The 8,835-nt window shown below is 57.0% G+C and overlaps 1 protein-coding gene across 1 annotated transcript in view; it reads left to right on the top strand.

Moving 5' to 3' along the window:
- The first annotated feature begins 4,097 nt into the window (after positions 1 to 4,097).
- Positions 4,098 to 8,835, top strand: part of DLGAP2 (DLG associated protein 2) — a 707,896-nt gene continuing 703,158 nt past the window's right edge. Inside the window, exon 1 of the mRNA XM_032869809.1 lies at positions 4,098 to 4,109. The gene's annotated coding sequence lies outside the window, so the exon portion shown is untranslated. The remainder of the gene's footprint in view (positions 4,110 to 8,835) is intronic.

Raw genomic sequence — 8,835 nt, forward strand, 5'->3', positions numbered from 1 at the left:
TTTGTTCACGTCTGTGAGTGGGAAAGCTTGTAGGGTGTTTGGTGACTGAGAATACGTCTGTTCCCATGTGAAATCTGGTTTTACGGCCCTGGGATCAAAGCTCAGAACCACCTTCCTAGACGCCGGCGACCGCACCACCCGGGGTTGTTAGCAGGGAGTCCCCTTCACCGCACAGGGGTCGCCGTCCCGCCCCACCTCCCCGCCCAGGGGATGTCACAAGGATGCGTCTCCGCGGGAAGCTGTGTCCCGGTGGTCTGTTTTGCTTCCCGTTCACGCCTCCTGGTGCCCAGCAGGCTCCGACCCTCAGGCCTGCTTCTCCTTTACTTGGGGGAGTTTTCTTCTCTGTCCTCCGCATCCGCGGGTTTTCCTTCCGAAGCTCTCGTGGGACACGTGCTGGAGCTCCTGCCGTTGTCTTCTCGCCTCAGCTTCTGCAAAGTCCTTGCATTTTGTGCAGTTTTGCGCTGTTACCTAGTCGAGTCCCCCAGCGGGCCTCGCAGGCTGACTTCCGCGGAGCGTCGCCTGTGCCCCGTGGCGGCTGGGCTCTTCCCCGCAGCGGCCTGCGACGTCTGCTGGTTTCTGCGCGTTCGTTCCCAGTGGTCTGAGGGGTTGGAGTCAGCTGCCATGGGTGGTGTGGGGGGCTCTCCCCGGCCTTGGGTGACAGCGGCAAAGGGGCCACTCTGCTGCGTCCCGTGTGAGGTCCTGTGGCGCCTCCTGCGACTTAGCACCGCGCCGCTGAGGGGGGGTGGGCGATGCTTTGGAGCCCCAGGCGCGTTCTCTCGTTTCAGCGTCTGGGCACGGCTGGTTCTCGTCCCTGGGAGCGTGTGCGTACAAGGCCCCTGGACCTCTGCTCCAGCTGAACCGCGGCTCCCCGGGGAACACGGCCCAGGTGCCCAGGAGCCTTCGATCACATTTCATCAACCAGTCGACGACACATGGCCTCGTGCACACGGTGCTCCATTTACAGTCGTCTCACGTGCTGCACAGTGTTGCTCCGTGTGCGGGACCCCATGCCTGCCCGGAGCTCCCCTAACACACGTGTCTTCTTCGCAAGGGGTCGACTGCCCTGAAGGACCCGTGGTTTTGGTCACTCTGTGTAGGTGGCCGTCGTGTGCGCATTGACTGGGGTGTGGGTGAGTGCAGCAGGTGGCTGAGTTGTGCATGGACCCTGACAACGTGGCTGTGCTCTGGCAGCCCAGGACCCCCTGGTGTCTGCACTCCTGTCTCCAGCGTGTACTCTCCTTGGCCCGTCCCGGGAGTGGTTGTATCGTGGCCCATCGGTGTCAGGGGAACTCTGCTTTCCAGGAAATGCTCAAGATATGTGTTGCTGATGGGATTCTGTCCTGGCTCTAGTGTTCTTCTTTATTGCGATGTCTGGGGTGCAGAGAGGAGATGGCACAGAGGTGGTCTTGTCATGCTGGGGGCTACTTATTTCGGACTCCTGCTGGTTTTCGCTGGTCGCTGCTGCAGTCGGAGTGGATGGCTGCCCTGTCCTCCGAGCCCACTGCTCTGGGCTCTCGAGATGCCAGAAGGTCCCTCGGAGCACAGCCCCGTCAGGGTGTTTTGTTTAAAACCCTCCCCAGCGGGCCAGGAGCTCCAGGCCCCCACCCACAGCTGTGATGTGAGACTGTGCAACTCTCCCCGTTCCCGGGGCCCTGTGTGGGGTCCACGTGGTGGTGTCTATTCTGAATGTCCCGACTGCGGTGCCGGCACTGTCCTTGCACTCCTGGGGCTGTGGGCCCGACACTGAGCAGACAGCAGGTGCTTGTGTCCGTCCACACTAAGGGCACACACTTGTGATGGGCTTCCCATGGATGCTTTCCCCAGAACCTTGGGGCTGGTTGTGCGTTCTCACCTTGGACTTCAAGTGACCGGAGGAGGCTGGATGTGTGTTGGGTCTGAGGCTCCTGGAGGTGCCCCATGTGGCACGTCTCCTGTGGGCATGTGCTGCAGATTGCTGGTGGAAGCAGGGTTTCCCTGGGGAGCCGGCACCAAAGCCTTCACTCCCCCCACTTCATCCCGAGCCCACTTCTCAGTCCCTTCCCCAGATGCAGCTGTCACTGTCTCCCATTGGGATGTGCTGGGTCTGCAGGCCTGGAGAAGGCAGGACGGAGGGGTCCCGGGGCAAAGGGGACCTAACACTGGGAAGGTGGTGGGATGCTGTCAGATCCGGCTTCCTGTGGTGTGGGGGGCTGGCTCCACGCACCTGATGCGGCCCATGAGATGACAAGGCACGTTTTGAAAAAACGCATTTCACTAATGATGCATGTCAAATAGTTGATATTAACTGAACTCACTTTGGATTATTAAAAGCACTGAAGTGTGGTGAATTAATGTTGTAATTACAGTAACTGGGTAAGCATTTCTGCTTGTCTTAATGAATGCTGCGGTTACACAGAAGAAATGCATGGGGAAGATCGTGCTTCTGGGGGACGTTTCGTAAGCGTTGAAAGCAGGGCTGCTTTTTCGGGAAACCGCCACACCCGGCTCTTCAGGTCTGCTGGAGCTAGTCTGTGCTGGCACCCAGACTGACCTCCTGCAGACCACGTTGTTCCCAGACACGAGACGCTGCGGGGGCCCCACACCGTGTGAGGGCTGCCGTGTGTGGCATTTCCAACGTTCCTGAGTCGTCGGACTGTGTGTTAGCGAAGTTCGGGGCCGAGCTGCTTTACAGACAACAAGGTGGTTAGTTGGAGAGGCTGCTAAGATGTCCTATGATGTCGGCTTAGTACTGGCACTCGAAGGGGGATCAGCTGGACTGGGAGCTGTTTGCACACTGTTCGCACGCTTGTACACAACCGTGCAGCCGCCAGGAAGGACCCCCGCGTTGCTCGCACCTGCTGCATCCGTGTGCTGGGAACAGAGGCCTGGACCTTCCAGCCATGGGGAGGGCCCCCGTCCGGCTGCCCAGCATTGCGGTGCCGTGACGAGATGCTTGGTGTCCACAGTAGAGGCACATGTGTGTGTGTGCCCGACTGCAGATGTGCACGTGCGTGTGTGCCCATGTGTGTGTGTGCACCAGAAAAGGCTCGCATAGCTGCCTGTGTGCATGTGTGTGGGCGTGCAGGTGTGCACACGTGTGCACATATGTCAGCACATACGCGTGTGCACACATGTCAGCACACTCCCATGCAGGCATGCACGGCACATGTGGGCGTGTACACACACAGGTGTGGGTGTGCGTATGCACGTCTGTGCACCCATCGAGGTGAATGCCCACATGTGTGAATGCCCACATGTGTTCTCGCAGTGGCTGTGCCTTGGTGACATGTGTTGGGAAGTGTGAGGTGAACGGTCCTGGCTGGCCTGAGGGGGATTGTTTCCTGCTCCTGCTACCTGGCCCCCGAGGTGCGCCGCACCCCTGCCAGCAGCCCCCCCCCGCTTTGCTGCACCACACTCTCTTCCTGGTGACCGTCTGTCGTCTTATCACCCACCTGAGCCCTGACGTCCCTCAGGCTGGGTTGTGACTGTGACTCCTTGATCCCTTTCCCAGTTGGCCGTTCCCCACGCAGACCCTGTACGTTCTTGCCTGCAGACCGATGGCCCAAAAAAACTTGTGACCAGTGCGACCTTGTCACCATCTCTCCGGGGCCTTTCCTCCTCCCTTCCCAGAACTCTGGGCATGTGCTTGGTTGTGCGTATGCGGCGTTCTGACCCACAGAAAGCAGCCATTAAACGGTAATTTTTATTAATATATCTTTATTGAATTAATGAGGCCATATGGGAAAATAATACAGCAAAACGCAGCCCTGAGAGAAAACAGCGTGAGGAGTTTAAGAGTGGCTCTCACAATCTTGATTCCTAGATGCATATTATCTTCTTTGTTAAGGGAAACCGAGGCATGTCAGGGTCCCTATTAACCCCACGGGTGCCCGTCCTCGGCAGGCTCTGCAGGGCGCACGTCTTCCCTGAATTGGGAGGGAGTGTAAATACCAAGGAACACATGCACGTTAAATTAATGAGGTGACTGGGTACAGTTGTGAAATGTGGGAACGACCCGCCGACCTTGCGTGTCACGTCAGTGATGGCTGGTTCCCGAGGAGCTGCTGTGGACGACATGGCTCGGTGAGCACAGGGCAGTACACGTGGGTACAGGCCTGGGATGTCTGCGCCTGCCAGACGTCGGGAGTCCCCGGGTGGACAGCTGTGGTCAGCTCGGGCCCCGGTCGCAGGAGGCTGGTGTCTGTGTTCTCTCCCCCGCCCCGGGGTGGTGTCAGTGGGTGCCCGCTCTGGGGCCATGGCGTGCTCCGTGTTCCCTCCCTTACCCCGGGGTGGCGTCAGGGGGTGCATGCTCTGGGGCCACGTCATGCTCATCTTCTCTACCCTGGTTGTGTGATGGTGACCAGCATGTGGGACTTGACCTGTCCACGAGTTTTTTCAGCCCTTAGTGCATGTCCCTTCTGCGTGACAGTCCGGGGTAGGTATGAGGCTGGCATCCCCCCATCCGAGCTCACAGCGGATGAAAGCCTGCTCCTGTGAACCTTTAACCACACGTGGGCTTAGGGGCCGCGGGCTCTGGAGGGTCTCAACCCCGTGTAACATCTCGATGGCCCCACCCTCTGGGACGGTTCTCACCCTGCGGGGGTGGCCCCCTGTGTGGTAAGGGAACGGGTGTGGAGACACGCGGAGGCTGGGCAGGGTGAACAAACCTGTGGTTGGGACTTCCAGGACAGACGTTCAGGAGAGGAGAAATGCACGGGATCCAAGGAGGTAGAGAAGGCATCGAGGGAAAGGCGTGGGGCGTTCTCCAGGGCCTCGAGTCCTCTGGAGGGGCAAGGAGGTGAGAGAGGCAGAGACTGTGGGGACGAGGACAGCCTGAGCGAGGGTCTTCAGGAAGTGTCCCGTGAGCTTGTGGTGTGATGGCTTCAGTGTTGGGTCCCGGCTCTTGCGGCATCTGGGCCCTCGCTGGGGGCGTCAGTCCCCAGGGTGTGGGGACAGTGCTGGAGGGTGTGGCCCCATGCGGTGTGACCACAGACCCGGAAGCAGCAGCAGCTTTCCTCCAGAGCCATTAGCTCCTGCGGCTCCCACTCACTGACGGACCCTTGGAGGAATGTGGGGGCACCAGCGGCTGTCTGCCTCATACTGACCTTCCAGGCTGGCCGTGGTCATGGCCAGTGCGGGCTTCTGGCATCCAGGCCCACCTCCCCATGCGGATGCTTGATGCTGGCCCTGCACTGAGCCCGGTGCTGACCCCTGTGCTGAACCTCACTCCCCTGATGGCCTCGGCGATCCCACACATGGTCCCTGTCATCTCGGGGTCCCCTCTGGCCTGAAATGAGTTCAGCTTTCCTGTCCTCTGCCGGGGTCTGGACCTCACAGAAATCTTCTTGCACCATCCGCTGAGCCTTTGTCGTCCCAGCTGGTCCTTGCGCCCCAGGGTCAGTGCTCTGCCCTGGCGCCTGTCCGTTTGGGTCCCTGAAGGTTTGGCCCTAATGTCCCGTCTTGCACACAGAACGTCCCGTGTTTCTCCAGCACAGAATGATCTGTCCCAGGCTGGGATTCACGCTCCACGGGACCCCTTCTCTCCCCTTACGGTCAGGGTGCCCTCCCGGCAGTGTCGCTGTTTCTGCTCCTGCTTTGTTCCTCGCTGTGCGGACTGGAAAGTCTGCGTAAACCACGTCGGATGTGCACGTGTCCCACGGTTACCAGTGGAAGCTGTGCGGGCCCTCCGAGGTGTCCATCAGCGGGCCGCAGAGGGGAGGACCTGGGAAGGCCCAGGGACAGCTCCAGAACCAGACCTGATGGGGGGACTGCCAGGCGGAGGCCTCGCGGATGGGGGTCATGGAACCTGTGCGTTCAGAGCTCGACTTGCTGCTGTCTGACCATACAAGCCCAATCCCACGATACACACGGTGTCAGAGGCCGTCCCAGTCGTTGAGCCTTTCCTGAAAAACAGAAACACGTGGGCCGGAGGGACCCCCTGCTGGAGCCGCAGAAGTGTCCCTCCCCTTGAGTTTCCCGTTCCCACTTCACGATCCTCACTCTGAACAGCAGAAGCGTCGGGATGAGCCCGTTCTGTCTGTCTGCGCTGTCGGGGGAAAGAACACTCTCCTGACTCTGGGAAGGAAGTACAACCCACGGGCTTTCAAGAGGAATTTGAGGTTAAGTTGTGGATAGCTCTTGCTTCAGAAGAGGAGGCAGGCGTCTCTCTGCTGTAGGGGATTGAACGTGTCTGCGACAGACCATGCAGAGTTCTCGCCATAGAAATCTTTAAAAAAAGGAAAGCCTCGTATTTAACAGTGGGTTGTTGAATTTCCAGAAGGTTCCTTGAAGTCTGTTTCAGTTCCACGGCTCTGGGATTTTTCAGGGAACCACTTTCCTCTTTGTCTCAGATGTGTCTCCAGTTCTCCGACTCCCGCGTGCACCAGCAGGAAGGTGTGCATCAGGGACTCTGCGTGGCTCCATTTCCGCAGACGCTTTGGCCCTGGGGCTTGCTCAGCAGTGAGGTCGTGGTCTCTGTGGGGCCTCTAGATCCGGTTCCAGAGCCATCCACGTCTTTCCCTTTTGGAGTAAATACTGGGACTGTGGTGACAGTGGGAGGGGTGGACGTGTTGTGGTTGGTCCTGCATTCTGCACTTTCCAATGCACTGTCCGTTGAAGAAAGTAACACGGGTTCGGCAGCCTTGAATTTTTGCAGGGAAATTCACACGAGTGTATTTGAAGGTGCAAAGTTACTGCCTTCCTCATCCCTTGGGATACTTGAAACTTTTTATGATGTTTTCACTCTAATTCAGCTTAAGTTACCTGGAAAGGGCACTGCTTGTCCTACACCGATTTATACCAACTCCCCCTCCTTTTCCTATAGCTTCAGACACTCAAGGAATTAGGAGTGGGTGGGATTTGCTCCCCAAGTGAACTGCAATTGTCAGAAATTACTTTTCCCCTTTTAGGATGCCCCAGATAAACATCTTGGTGGAGCTGTACGAGGAGCAGTTCTCGAGAAATGGCCACTCCGCTTTCCTCCACGGTCCTGCCCCGGTCTCCCTCCCTCTGTCAGGCTCCTTTCCCAGGCCTCACGATTGTCCACAAAGCTGCGAGTCTGCCTGGGGAGGAGCCATTGGATCTGGGATGCTTCTCGTCACGTTCCCATGCCTCACTCGCCCTGCTCTCTCTGCACTGCTCTTCCCGGGAATGCTGACGCATTCCCAAATTCTGGTGGCTCCCGGGAGTCAGGAGAGCCGTGTTTCACGGCGTCCTTGGTGCTAACCACCTGCAGTGTCTAAGGTTCCAAAAGGGTCTGCACTCTGATGTTTAAGCTATAGCTTTCCATGTCCTCTATATCCTGTGAGTTAGTCTTTTCTCGTTTGTTTGGACACGAACAAGGCTGGGAACCTAACCAACACTTATAATTACATTTCCGTGGGCAACTACATAATCGAGATTTCAACCTGGATCGTTAGTTCTCGCTCCGTTTTCCCTCTCAGCCCTTCCATTTTGAAGGTAGAAAAGACAAGATGCTATATTTTGCTAATTTCCTTTGCCAAGACCATTTGGAAACCCCACTGGAAAATTGGGCATAAGGTAAGATCTTAGAACCAGAAGATGCCAGCCAATATTTTACTACAATAGAATTGTAGCTTACTCAATTAGGTAGCGTTATTTTGTTACAGTGACAGATACTTGGGTCACTATGGTTTGCAAACACACAGGGTGTGCATGGGACCTGCATATAGGATCATGGAAGCCGGACCTTAGGGCTCAGATGATGTCATTAGGGTGTGGGTGCTCTGAGCCCTTCCTGACACCCCCGTGCCTTCTCTCAGGTGGCCTCCACCTGGCAGCCTATGGTAGCTGCAGCCTGACCTCACCCTAACAGTCATTCCCATTCGTTCCAGCAAAAACCAGAACAGCGACCATCCTTTGGTCCCTGAGTGGCGTGTGCACCTCTGAACTCGTTGCCACGTGTGGGGGTAGGATCGTGGGCCCATCCTTGGCATGGGGCACGTGCCCATGTGGATTGAGAGGGAGGTGGTCCTGACGGAGGGCCAGGTGCCCCCCAGGCAGAGAGATCAGACACAAGCACGAGGGCTTTGACCTTGTTCACTGTGGACTTGCTAGAATTTTAGGTGCTTGAGTTGGAAGCCAGACCTCTGTTTCCTTTCTCTGAGCCGTTTCTCACACAGCTCGGAGAAATCACAGTCAACGAGGCAGCTTTGGGCCTGTGGCCACTGGCCGGTGAGGCAGCCGGCTTTCCCACCCACTTACGGTTTAAATGTCACGTCCCTCTTCTCACGAAGGAGGTTTTCTAAATCAGTGCTATGTACAAGGAAGGATACCAGATTATTCTCATTACAAAGCAGCCAGGACACAGAAGAGCCAGGCTGAAAGGAGGGGTCAGCAGAGATTCTTACTGACCCCTGCTGCGAGATTTGGGGTGTGTAAACCCCAGTGTTCCCCACAGCGCCGGTGCCTCCCTTATAACCTGTGCACCTCTTACCTCTCCTGTCTCGGGCAGAAGACCTCAAATAATTTGTCGCCCAGAATTTTGGCACCTTTTTCAGATGGCATGCACTTCATGAACATCCAGTTCTTGGAGTTTTCCCTCCTCTGTGTCGGTCTTTGGTGACCTTGGATTTTCCTGATGGGCTGGAAGCATGGAGTGTTTGTATCCTCTCTGTAAACACTAAGCTCTCACCCTCCTGTTTCCTGCTCGCTGGAAGCCCGGAGGAGAAGGAGATTACAGTTAAGATACGTCTGTTTTCTGTACAATCTGATCACCTGCCCCAAATCTAAAAGGCAGTTTCTTGGCCGTCTCCGCTCAGTGGCACCTCTTTCCCTTTGAACATAAAGTTGCCTTTGAGATGAGGAGGACCGTGGCCAGCGGGAAATGGAGGGGAA

This window comes from Lontra canadensis, unplaced genomic scaffold, assembly GCF_010015895.1.
Source record: "Lontra canadensis isolate GAN:19392208 unplaced genomic scaffold, GSC_riverotter_1.0 scaffold39, whole genome shotgun sequence".
NCBI lineage: Eukaryota > Metazoa > Chordata > Mammalia > Carnivora > Mustelidae > Lontra > Lontra canadensis.